Genomic DNA, 8,476 nt, shown 5'->3' on the forward strand with positions numbered 1-8,476 from the left:
TGCGCTCGCGCTCACGCTCTCAGTCGTGTCCAACTCTTTTGCGACCCCATGGACTGCAGCGTAGGAGGTTCCTCTGTCCATGGGATTATCCTGACAAGAATGCTGGAGTGGGTTGCCATGACCTCCTCCAGGGGACCTTCCCAGCCCAGGGATTGAACTCGCCTCTCCTGCAGCCCCTGCATTGCAGGCAGATTCCTTACCGCTGAACCACTGGGGAAGCCCACTGAGTTGGCTATTCTGTGACTTTTGCCTCTTCATATAAAATTCAGAATCAATTTGTTGACATCCACAGAGTAACTTGCTCATACTTTTTTTGGAGCTGTCCTTGAACCTATAGATCAAGTTGGAAATAAGTAGTATCTTGAAAATATTGAGTCTTTCTATTCATGAACATGGAATATCTTGCTCCATTTTTTTTAGCTCTTTGACAGCTTTCATCAGAGTTTTGAAGTTTTCCTCAGATAGATTTGGTCCATATTTTGTTATTTTCATATTTAAGTATCTCATCTGGGGGGAGTAATTTAAAGTGTAGTATGCTTTTTATTTCAAATTCCTCTTTGTTCACGGTGATGTATAGGAAAGCAATTGACTTGTATATATTAATGTTTATCCTGAAAATTTGCTGTAATTGCTTATTAGTTCCAGGTTTTTTCAGTTAGTTTTTTCAGATTTTCCACATAGAGGATCACGGCTGCTACTGCTAAGTCACTTCAGTCGTGTCTGACTCTGTGTGACCCCATAGACGGCAGCCCACCACACTCCCCCATCCCTGGGATTCTCCAAGCAAGAATGCTGGAGTGGGTCACCATTTCCTTCTTCAATAGAGGATCACGGCATCTGTGCACAAAGACAGTTCTGTCTCTTCTTTCCCAATTTATGTCTCTTTTATCTCCGTTTTATCATCGTAATGCATTTGCTTTAGGACTTCCCGTACAGTGTCAAGTAGCCATGGTGAGATATTCTTGGCTTTTTCAGATCTTACGAAGAAAACCTCAAATTTCTCACTATTAAGTGTGATGTTAGGTGTAGATATTCGAAGATCTTCATCAAGATCTACAAGATGTTACTCCTAGTTTGCTGAGTCTTTTTTCATGAATGAGTGTTAGATTTTGTCAAATGCTTTTTATGCACCTATTGATATGATCATGTGATTTCTCTTATTTATCCTGCTAATGTGATGGATTATAATAATTTACTTTTGGATGTTGAACTAGCCTCTATCTAGGAAAAATCCTTCTCAATTCTGGTGTATAATTCTCTTTACACATCTTTGGATTCAATTTTATAATATTTTGTAGAGGATTTTTTCATCTGAGTTCATAAGAGATGGTAGTTGTTTGGGGGGAGTTAGGGGGATTTTTGTAATGTCTTTATCTGGTTTTGGTATTAGGGTAATGCTGGCTTCACAGAATAACTTAGGAAGTATTTCTTGTGTAATGTTGGCTTCACAGAATAACAGGAAACAATTCTTGTGCGTCTATCTTCTGGAAGAGATTGTAGTGAATTGTATAACTTGTTACTTAAATGTTGTATAAAATTCACCAGTAAAGCCGTCTCAGCTTGGTGCTTTCTATTTGAAAGGTTATTAATCTAATTCAATTTCTTTAATTGATATTAGCTTATTCAGATAGCCTATTTCTCTGTTTCATTGTGTGAGTTTTGGCAGCTTACGTCTTTAAAGGAATTCAATTCCTTTCATCCGGTTATCAAATTTGTCAGCATATAGTTGTTTCTTTGTTGTTGTTGTTTAGTTGCTAAGTCATGTCTGACTCTTTGCAACCCCAGGGACAATGTCTCACCAGGCTCTTCTGTCCATGGAATTTCCTAGACAAGAATATTGGAGTGGTTGCCATTTCATTCTTTAAGGGATCTTCCTGACCCAGGGATTCCAGCATCTTCTGCATCTCCTGCATTGCAGGCAGATTCTTTACCACTGAGCCACACGGGAAGCCCATAGTTGTCCATAACATTCCTTTATTATCCTTTTAGGATCAGTGGAATCTGTAGTAATACCCCCTTTCTTTTCTGATGTTAGGAACTTGTGTCTTACCTCTTTTTTTCTTAGTGTGACTGGGGGCTTATTTATTTTATTGATCTTTTCAAAGACCTGGTTTTTGTTTTCTCTGCTGATTGCCTGCTTTCAATTTCATTTATTTTGCTCTAATTTTTATTACTTCTTTTCTTCTTACCTCAGCTTTAATTTCCTCTTCCTTTTCCAGTATCCTAAGGCAGAATCTTAGATTATTGATTTTAGGTCTTCTTCTCTAATATACATATTCAATCGTATAATTCCCCTCTAAGCACCATTTTCACTGCATCACACATATCTGATAAATTGTATTGCTATTTTCACTTATTTCAAAGTACTTTAAAATTCTGGCTTGAGATTGATCCTTTGATCCATATCAAAGGATTCTGGAAAAATTTTTTAGTCATTATAGCTTCAAATTTTGCTTCCTTCCCTCTCTTTTTTCTTCTGGTATTCCCATAACACATACATTATATTCACTGCCATTGTCCCACTGTTCTCAGATATTCTTTAGAAATGTGTCTTTAACCTTCAAATATTTGGGGACTTCCCAGCTGTCTTTCTGTCGCTGTTTATAGCTTAATTCCATTGTGGTATGAGGGCAGTCAGTGTATGATTTCTATTCTTCTAAACTTGTTAAGGTGTTTTATGGCCCAGGATGTGGACCATCTTGGTGAATGTTCCATGGGCAAGTGCCTTACAAATTTTTCTAACTATGCTCTATCGTCCCTTGCATCATTGCTGTCATTCATTTCACTTACATATAAGCATATGTAATTAAATATATTATCACTTTTTAAATTTTGAACAACTGCTATCAGTTAGATCAACTATGAATAAGAAAAACAGGCATTTTTCCCTCACTTGTTCATTCTGCACGTCTCTTCCTTCTATATGTAGATCTGAGTTTGCTACAGGTGTAATTTTTTTTCTGTCAAAAATAAAAAACAAAAACAAACAAACAAAAAACTTCTTTTAACATTTCTTACAAGGCAGGTCTACTGGCAACGAATGCCATTTTTTGTTGGGGTTTGTTTTTTTTTTTTTTTTTGGTCTGAGAAAGTCTTTATTTCTCCTTCACCCTTGAAACATAATTTCAGAGTATGGAATTCTAGGTGGATGTGTTTTTTCCTCTTAATTCTTAAAATTTTTTAATGCATTCTCCCCTTGTTTACATGATTTCTTAAGAGAAATAAGATGTACTTCCTATCTTTGTTCCTCTAGAGGTAAGGCATTTTTGCCCTCTACCTTCTTCAAAGATTTTTCCTTTAAATTTCATTTTCTGAAGTTCGACTATGATCTATCTAGGCGTATGTTTGAGGCATGTATCCTGCTTGGTGGTCTCTAATCTTTCCGGATCTGTGGTTTGGTGTCTGACATTATTTGGGGAAAATTTTTGTTTCAAATATTGTGTTTCTTCCTTTCTTTCTTATCCTTCTGGTATTCCTGTTACAGATATGTTATGCCTTTTATAGTTGTCCCACAAGTTTTAGATATTCTTTCTTTTTTGATATCCCAAGAAAAAATGTAATTCAAAAATTACATGCACCCCAATGTTCATTGCAGTACTATTTATAATAGCCAGGACATGGAAGCAACTTAAACACCCATCAACAGAAGAATAGATTAAGAAGGTGTGGTACACTTGATGAAATAGATATCAATATACAATGTGGTGCAAACTGGTACTTGTATAAAAATGGATTAAAGATCTAAATGTAAGATCAGAAACTATAAAACTCCTAGAGGAGAACATAGGCAAAACACTCTCAGACATAAATCACAGCAGGATCCTCTAGAATTCTGGAAATAAAAGCAAAAATAAACAAATGGGATCTAATTAAAATTAAAGCTTCTGCACAACAAAGGAAGCAACTTACAGCTCAATTCCAGAAGACATACGGATGGCTAACAAACACATGAAAGATGCTCAACATCACTCATTATCAGAGAAATGCAAATCAAAACCACAATGAGGTACCACTTCACACCAGTCAGAATGGCTGCGATCCAAAAATCTGCAAGCAATAAATGCTGGAGAGGGTGTGGAAAAGGAACCCTCCTACACTGAAACTAGTACAGCCACTATGGAGAACAGTGTGATTCCTTAAAAATTGCAAATAGAACTACCTTATGACCCAGCAATCCCACTTCTGGGCATACACGAGAGACACATACCCCAATGTTCATCGCAGCACTGTTTATAATAGCCAGGACATGGAAACAACCTAGATGTCCATCAGCAGATGAATGGATAAGAAAGCTGTGGTACATATACACAATGGAGTATTACTCAGCCGTTAAAAGAATTCATTTGAATCAGTCCTGATGAGATGGATGAAACTGGAGCCGATTATACAGTATACTAACACATATATATGGAGTTTAGGAAGATCACGACATTCTAACATGTATACTATCATGTGAATTGAATCGCCAGTCTATGTCTGACGCAGGTAAGAAGGTGTGGTACATGTATACAAAGGAATATTACTGAGCCATAAAAAAAGAAAGAAAGAATACCATTTGCCACAACATGGATTGACCTAGAGATTGTCACACTGAGTGAAGAAAGTCAGACAGAGAGGGACAAATATCATATGATATCACTTATATGTGGAATCTTTTTTTTAAATGCTACAAATAAATGTATCTACAAAATAGAAATAGAGTCACAGATGTAGAAAACAACCTTATGATTACCAGGGGGAGAAAAGAGAGAGAGATAAATTGGGAGCCTGGGATTGACATATATACACTCTACATATAAAACAGATAATTAATAGGTCCTACTATACAGCCTCTTGATGAAAGTGAAAGGGGAGAGTGAAAAAGTTGACTTAAAGCTCAACATTCAGAAAACTAAGATCATGGCATCTGGTCCCATCACTTCATGGGAAATAGATGGGGAAACAGTGGAAACAGGGTCAGACTTGATTTTGGGGGGCTCCAAAATCACTGCAGATGGTGATTGCAGCCATGAAATTAAAAGACGCTTACTCTTTGGAAGGAAAGTTATGACCAACCTAGATAGCATATTAAAAAGCAGAGACATTACTTTGCCAACAAAGGTCCATCTAGTCAAGGCTATGGTTTTTCCAGTGGTCACATATGGATGTGAAAGTTGGACTGTGAAGAAAGCTGAGCACTGAAGAACTGATGCTTTTGAACTGTGGTGTTGGAGAAGACTCTTGAGAGTCCCTTGGACTGCAAGGAGATCCAACCAGGCCATTCTAAAGGAGATCGGTCCTGGGATTTCTTTGGAAGGAATGATGCTAAAGTTGAAACTCCAGTACTTTGGCCACCTCATGCGAAGAGCTGACTCATTGGAAAAGTCTCTGATGCTGGGAGGGATTGGGGGCAGGAGGAGAAGGGGACGACAGAGGATGAGATGGCTGGATGGCATCACTGACTCGATGGACGTGAGTCTGAGTGAACTCCGGGAGTTGGTGATGGACAGGGAGGCATGGCGTGCTGCGATTCATGGGGTCGCAAAGAGTCGGACACAACTGGGCGATTGAACTGATACAGCACAGGAACTCTACCCAGTATTCCTTAACAATCTATATGGGAAAAGACTCTGCAAAAGAGTGGCTGTATTTATATGCATAACTGATCCACTTTGCTGTACAGCAGAAATGCAGTTGGTAAAGAATCTGCCTGCCAATGCAGGAGACAAAAGAGCTGTGGGTTTGATCCCTGGGTCAGGAAGTTCCCTTGGAGAAGAAAACGGCAACCCACTCCAGTATTCTTGCTGGATAATTTCATGGACAGAGGAGCCTGGTCAGCTACAGTCCATGGGGTCACGAAGAGTCAAACACGACTGAGCACACACACACAAACACACACACACGGAGAATAACACTACATTGTAAATCATTTACACTTCAACAACAAAAATCTTTCTTGTTAATGATCTGGTTAGACTAGAAGGAAATGGCATCAAGTAACCTTTCCCTTCTCCAGGGAATCTTTCCAACCCAGGGACTGAATCCAGGCCTCCCCCACTGCAGGCAGATTCTTTACCAGCTGAGCCATAAGGGAAACCCAAGAGTACTGGAGTGGGTAGCCTATCCCTTCTCCAGCAGGTCTTTCTGACCCAGGAATTGAACCGAAGTCTCCTGCATTGCAGGCAGATTCTTTACAACTGAGGTATCAGGGAAGCCCTCATAAAGATCGCACCTCTGATTATAACAGACTGAATTATGGGAAGATATATACAACACATCCTGCTGTCCATAGGGTTGCATAGAGTCGGACACGACTGAAGCGACTTAGCATGCATGCATGCGTTGGAGAAGGAATGGCAACCCACTCCACTATTCTTGCCTGGAGAATCCCAGGGACAGAGGAGCCTGGTGGGCTGCCGTCTATGGGGTCGCAGAGAGTCAGACACGACTGAAGTGACCTAGCAGCAGCAGCTGCTGTTAAATAATTTGCAGTTGTGAATTGGCCTTGAGCGTATGTCCATTTGCATTCCCTTTCATTGACTGGCAGTGGGTACAAACCCTATTATGCCCAGGGCATAACCAAGAGGAAGAAACTTATAAAAGGGGGGAAGCCAAGAGGGAGGAGTTGGACTAGTTTGGGGTCAGCCTGCTCCCCTGTCGCAGGAGTGTCTGTCTAATAAAAGATCTGTCTGCTTGAGCTGAACTGAGCTGTTATTTGTCTGTTATTTTAAACCTTTCAACCCACTGCTCTAGATTTCTGTTGCAATGAGACAAGAACCAAGGAAGAGAAATAAACTGGCCTGACAAAATCAATAATTCTGACTTTTTACTTGTCAAATGTTCTGTTGTTATGTGTTTAGCTCTCTGGATCCTTTGTATGCCCGCAATATCCTGTAAGTGCTCCTGAGTGTAATTTTTCAGTAGATCCTTAAAGGCACAAAATGTCTTCAGAAGATTTTATTGCTCTTGAAGTTAATAAATACTTGCAAATAAAAAGACTAGTGGTATGATTTCCTTCTCCTGATTGGACCCTGATTAATACAAGAGCATAGAGTTCACCATAAAAATAGACTGCTGTTAAGTCACTTCAGTCATGTCCAACTCTGTGCAACCCCATAGACAGCAGCCCACCAGGCTCCCCCGTCCCTGGGATTCTCCAGCAAGAACACTGGAGTGTGTTGCCATTGCCTTCTCCAATGCATGAAAGTGAAAAGTGAAAGTGAAGTCGCTCAGTCATGTCCGACTTTTAGCAACCCCATGGACTGCAGCCCACCAGGCTCCTCCGTCCATGGGATTTTCCAGGCAAGAGTACTGGAATGGGGTGCCATCACCTTCTCCTAAAACTAGACTAGGAATAGACTAAAGACAGGTCCAAATTACTGCCCTCTAGGGAACCAAATGATAGTCATGTGGTGGGAATTAGGATCAGGGAGAAATGAGGACCTCTCCTGGGGAACATTATGGGGAAGAGTCTCAAGATACAGTCCAGAACTATTATCACTAGCACCAGAAATTCAAGTCAATGGCTGCAGAGCATCCTGTATTTCTTAGGCAGAGAAGTTGTGTTGACTGTTCTTCCCATCCCCTTCTGGATATACCTTTTGTGGTAGACAGACTCTATAGGGGCCCCCAAGCTCGCCATCCCCTGGTGTTCACATGCTTCTGTGGTCTCTTTGTACAGGCAAGACCTATGATTTGCTTCTAACTAACAGAATAAGGGGGCTTCTCTGGTAGCTCAGCTGGTAAAGAATCTGCCTGTAATGCAGGAGACTCTGTTCAATTCCTGGGTCAGGAAGTTCCCCTGGAGAAGAGATAGGCTACCCACTCGAGTATTCTTGAGCTTCCCTGCTGGCTCAGACAGCAAAGAATCCGCCTGCAAGGTGGGAGACCTGGGTTCAATCCCTAGGTTGAGAAGATCCCCTGGAGGAGGGCATGGCAACCCGCTTCAGGATTCTTGCCTGGAAAATCCCCATGGACAGAGGAGCCTGGCAGGCTACAGTCCATGGGGTCAAAGAGTAAGACATGATTGAGCAACAAAATAAGGGGTGGGGGTGGGGGGCGGTTCCCAAGCACTGCAGATCTATCTGCCAGTGCAGGAGACTTAAGAGACTCAGGTTTCGATCCCTGGGTCAGGAAGATCATCTGGTGTAGGAAATGTCAACCTGCTCCGATATTCTTGCCTGAAAGATTCCATGGACAGAGGAGCCTGGCAGGCTACAGTCCACGGGGCCACAAAGAGTCAGACGTGACTGACTGACTGACAACATGCATGCAACGGAATAAGGCAAAGGTCACAGCATATATGTGATAGCGTCTGTGATTACATTACTTTAGAACTTAATGGCTATCTTGCTTAAGTCGGAGAAGGCAATGGCACCCCACTCCAGTACTCTTGCCTGGAAAAGCCCATGGGCGGAGGAGCCTGGTAGGCTGCAGTCCATAGGGTGGCTAGGAGTCGGACACGACTGAAGTGACTTAGCATAGCATAGCATAGCAT

Source organism: Ovis aries, chromosome 12 (genome assembly GCF_016772045.2).
Source record: "Ovis aries strain OAR_USU_Benz2616 breed Rambouillet chromosome 12, ARS-UI_Ramb_v3.0, whole genome shotgun sequence".
Taxonomy (NCBI): domain Eukaryota; kingdom Metazoa; phylum Chordata; class Mammalia; order Artiodactyla; family Bovidae; genus Ovis; species Ovis aries.